The following is a 5,168-nucleotide window of genomic DNA, read 5'->3' as shown; positions in this document are numbered from 1 at the left end:
AGCACCTGGTCTTCCTAGATGGTCTCTCATCCAAGTACTAACCAGGCCCAACCCTGCTTAGCTTCCGAGATCAGCCAGGATCTGGCTTGTTCAGGGTAGCATGCCATAGACAGATCCAGTGGTTTTCAAACTTGGCTGCATGTTGAACTCACCTGGGGAGGTGTTTGTTTGTTTTAATACAATGCCTGAATCCACTCCCGGAAATTCTGATTTCATTGATCTGGAATACAGACTGGTCATTGGACTTTGTATAAGCTCTGTAGGTGATTCTAATGTTCAGCAGGGATTGAGAACATCTGCTCTTGCTCATTTCATCAGCAGAGGGCTAGGCTAGGGACGGGGACCCCTCTTTATCTCCCACAGAGACCTTCGAGTGAGATCCCTAGATAAAATAGAGAGGCAATTAAATTTGAATTTCAATAAACAACAAATAACATTTTACTGTAAATATGTCTCAGATATCTCATGGATGTCCTGGCAACCCTGGCCTTAGACATTTCCATAACCCAGAATGAGAAATGATCTGCCAGGTCCCATTTTATAAATAGTAACACCGAGGCCCCAAAGGTCACATAGAAAGTTAGAAGAGAGCCAGGATAGGAACTCAGGAGCCTTGACCTCAGTCCAGAACTTTTTTCCTTCTGTCACACTTAACTGTGCTAACGACACTTGTACCCTCCTCTTGTTAGGGGGCTATTATTGTCAGTTACCTGGAGGTGACTTCAAAGGAGTTAGTACAATTTATGTGTCCTCTGGTCCCTCCCCAGTCCTCACCTCCACTCACCTTTCTACTGCTGCAGGTATCACAGAGGCTGTCCTGAGGTATGGGTATTCTCAGGGCCATATCCTAAGGCCACCTTAAGGAGGAAGTGGACTGGAAGTGGTACCAGCCAGAGACAGCTGTGAGCGAGAGCCCATAATTGGGTAACACAAGAACAAGTGGGATTTGGCACAGGCAAACTATAGGCAAAGCATGTTGGGAGAGGCCCACTTAATTCACAGAGACACTAGGAATTAGTTGTAAATTCTCTGGGAAGAGATCAAGGCAGCAGCATAAACAGCTCAATTAAACTGTCGGCTCAATGCTCAATGAGCAGTAATGGTCAAAACAAAGCCTTTAATCTAGATACAGAGGATTATCTTTTGACCAGTAATGAGATTCCTAAGATTAGTTGTACCTGAGGAGGAGAGAACAACAGCTGGCTCAGCAATACCACGGACAGGCTTGCATGTCAGCATGACTGAGACTTGTGTGGTACCTGGAAGCTATGACCTTCCTGGAGCCCCCTCCCGATGCTGCGAAGATGGGGATGAATCTCATTCTGCTTTCCCAGACTTAAGAGACTACAGTCTGGGAATAGAACCCCAGAATACAGCAAATCTGACATGCCCTACCTCTAGACCAAAACTAATAGCCACTAGTACCAGTTCCGAGGCAGACAGAAATGTCAGGCTTTAGCCCTCTGCCATCCTACCCCATGATCAACCACTCACATTCACTCATTCATTCAACAAATATTTATTGCGTGCCTACCAGGTGTCAGCCACTGCTCTGGACTCTGGAGATATGCCATGAACAAAGAGGAAAGATCCCTTTCTCATTGTGGGGCAACACAAAGAATAAACAAGAAAAATAAGTAATATATGCTGTGTGTATAATGGAGTTGAGTGATACTCGGGAAACAGAAGCAGGGAAGATGGATAGGAAGTGTTGAGTGGGGTCAACAATTCTAGATATGTTGCCCAAGGAGGGGCCTCACTGAGTAGTGACATTTAAATAAGACCTGAGAGGAGTGAAGGGTGAGCCATGGAGACAGGTGGAGGAAAGCATTCCGTGATGTAGTGCAAAGGCCCCAAGGTGAGTGTTCAAGAAACAGGAAGAGGCAGCCTGGCTGGAGCAGGAGTGAGGACAGAAGAAGATGAGGGCAGGAATTTAAGGGAACTAGATCATGTAAGTAAGGCCTTATGGACCACTGTAAGGATTTTCTCATGTACTATTAGAGAAATAGGGACCTATTGGGGTATTTGAGCAGAGGGCCTAAACAGATCATTTATTTTTTTGGTCACTGGCTGCTGTGTTGAGACAGAAGCAGGAGAATGGGTAAGAGAGTACTGTAATGATTGTTAGATGGGGTGGAAGCAGTGGAGGTATGAGAATTAGTAAGATTCTTCATATTCCTTGCTGATGGGTAGGATAGAGTAGGAATAAAAGAAGGCGTAAATGATGACCGAGAGTTTTGTTTTAGATCTTCACCGAGCACTAATAACTCCCAATCTATGCTTCTGGCCCAGACTCCTGCCCTGGGCCTGGCACACAGCAGGGGACTGACTGTGAACATATGAAGGATCAAAACAAAAGAAGTAGATGAGTCTGTTGGGTTGGTGGCATCATTTTTCCAGGCCTCCTCTACCAATGATATAGTCTACCTTGAGATACTGGAAGGAGGTATAGAAAAAAGAGCTGCCATGTCCCCACTTTGGTCTAGAGTGAGCAGTTGAGAGAGGGCAGAAACAGAAACAGAGCCACACCTAATCTTTGCAATAAGAAAATTGGGGAGGGGATGAGGGGAGGGCAGGAGGGGCACACAAAAGTAAAAAATGCCAAGAACGATGGGCATAGTGTTGAGTTTTGATGTCAAGAGACTGGGTACCAATCCCAGCTGTGCCTCTTGACTCAATCTCTTCCCTTCACTGGTCCCAGTTTTCCCTCTGGGAAATGGGGAGGCTGCTTCTCTAACTCTTACAGTGTTCTGATCCTTTTCCTGCAAGTCCCTGTCTCCTCAAATCATTTGACACGCTGTTTCTCCAACATCGACCTTAGGAAACTTTTCTATTTCCTTTCAGAATGATAATTTCTGACTCTGAGTCTTGTAAGATATGTTTCTACTAGTTCCCAAAGGAAAATACCCGTGTGTTTTCTGCCTGCTTGAAGTAAATACCACCTTAAGCCAGTTACCCCATCTGTAAACTGGGAATGACACGATTGCTGGAATTGAATAGGGTTAATTATATACAGACCATGTAGGGGTTGAGCAGATATACAAGTGCTCTGGAAGTTCTTGGCATAATAGTATAGCATTACAATAATTTTGGCTTGCAAATTATAGCCCAGCAGAGGTATCACATGGAAAAGTGGGTCTGACCCCATGGCCTGCTGAAAATGGAAAAAATAAGTTGTGAAATATAACTTCTCTTCCTAAACCTTTGAAAAAGGCAGAGATAATTCTTCCATGTGCAACCCACATGTAGGGAACAAATTTTCAGATCCTGGAGAGGATTTTCTTGTCCTAGGTCACCTGGCCTGCTGCCAGGATCTGGCTGATCCTTCTTCCTGAGCCTAGAAGCAGAGATGGGAAGGGAGGTAAGGTAGCCTGACAGGATTGGTGGTTGGTTGAAAGGTGGGGCTTACAATGAGGATGTCCTTGCTTTTCAGTTTTTCTATTTGGGCCTCCTTTACTTGCAGACCAATTAAGTGCTTACAGAGCAAATGAATGACTTAAAGGGTAATTTGAGATATTTAAGTCTAGGGATACCCAAAATAAACATCTTAGCCCAGGTCGACTTCTGGGTCCTCCCACTGTCCCCTAGCCACATCACACACACACACACACACACACACACACACGCACACACACGTTTTTTTTCCCTGTGAAATGCTAAATAAACATATTTCAGGCAATGAAGGAGCTGCGAATTTGGTGATGGTGTCTGTGAGTGTGGGGTTATATAGTGGGTCTGGAAAATTTAACCGGCTCATAGAGGATGACAGTCCTGTCTGATCAAAGAGAGAAAGAGCAAATAACTTGATCCTTAAGGGACAACTTGCAGTCAATTCCATGACATCGCTGTGTGGTTGGGTGGACAGAGCACAGGCTTTAGAGTAAGACCCAATTTGGAGTCATGATTCTGCCACTTGGCAACTGTGGCCTCAGGCAGAGGAAGAGGCAACAGCTGTCTCACCCTGGCCAAAAGAGCCTCTGGACTTGCTGCCTGCCTTAACAGGTCTCACTTTTCCTACAGGATATAGGAAAAATAGACTCCCCCAAAGCCCATCTATAATATACAGGTAGCAAATGGAAATTATTAAAATTTGGGGCTATCGTCCTAGTAAATCAGCATTCTTAGAGAATTTCTCAGGCCTCAATTCTTACACTTTAAGGTAAGTCACGTTCTTGGGCTTGCCCGGCCACATGCAGAGGAGCGACAGCTCTGTGGCAGTTAAGTCATCTCCAGGCAGCTCTTCTGACTCTACCGGGAGCATGTCACTGCTAGGAAAAGCATGTTGTACCCTTCCTTCGGCCTCAATTTCCTCTTTTTGGTTAATAATCAAAAGACGATCTTAAGTTGAAAAATAGAGACTAGTGTAAATGACATCATTTTGGGCCCACCAGACCGGAGAACTGGCACCCAGGCGCAGCTTGGTGAATTTCTCTGGGCCTCAGTTTCTCCATCTGCAAAATGAGGGCTCTGGATTAAACCGAGTCTCGCCAGCTCCTACAATCTTTGGCATTAAGCTTTTCCACAGCTTGCTCTTCAGGTTGGCCATGAACGAGGTTAAACCCACGACTTCCTCAGAGGTGAAAAGGTAGGTAAACATTCCAACCTCCCCTTAACCTGGCTCTCGGATTGGTGCAGGTCAGGGGCCCTGCCACCAATCCTGGCTGCATCCGTCATCTGGATGGCTAAAACACTCATTCGCAGAAAGATTCCTCCGAAGATCTGGCAAACCGGGGCTGAACCGGAGTCCCCGTCCCTTTAAGAAGGAGACAGGCATCATGTCCCTAAGGGGTCTCTGCACCGCTTTTCCTCCGCTCGGGTCACGTTGTAAACTAGAAACATACCCTGTAAATCCACCTCAGCACCCCACCCAACAGTGGGGATATCTGGGGTGCACAGCGCGCGGGTCCCTAGGGATGCGGATGGGTTTGGTTTCTGCGCGCTGCAGGCTCAGGCTGGCAACCTCTCGCCTTAGGCGGCTGCGGGCTGCGAGAGGCGGGGCTGGCTGCGCCGCGGGACACCGGCGCCCTCAGGCACTACTCGCGGGCTGGCGCCGAGGCTGCCGCGGGAGGTGGCGCGTGCTGATGGGGAGAGGTGCGCCTGCGGAAGATCGGGGCGCAAGGAGGGCGGGGCTTGAGGAGAGGTCTAGCGGCACCGCTCGTGGGGGTGGG

Source organism: Pteropus vampyrus, unplaced genomic scaffold (genome assembly GCF_000151845.1).
Source record: "Pteropus vampyrus isolate Shadow unplaced genomic scaffold, Pvam_2.0 Scaffold123, whole genome shotgun sequence".
Lineage (NCBI taxonomy): Eukaryota > Metazoa > Chordata > Mammalia > Chiroptera > Pteropodidae > Pteropus > Pteropus vampyrus.
This window is presented reverse-complemented; position numbering follows the sequence as displayed.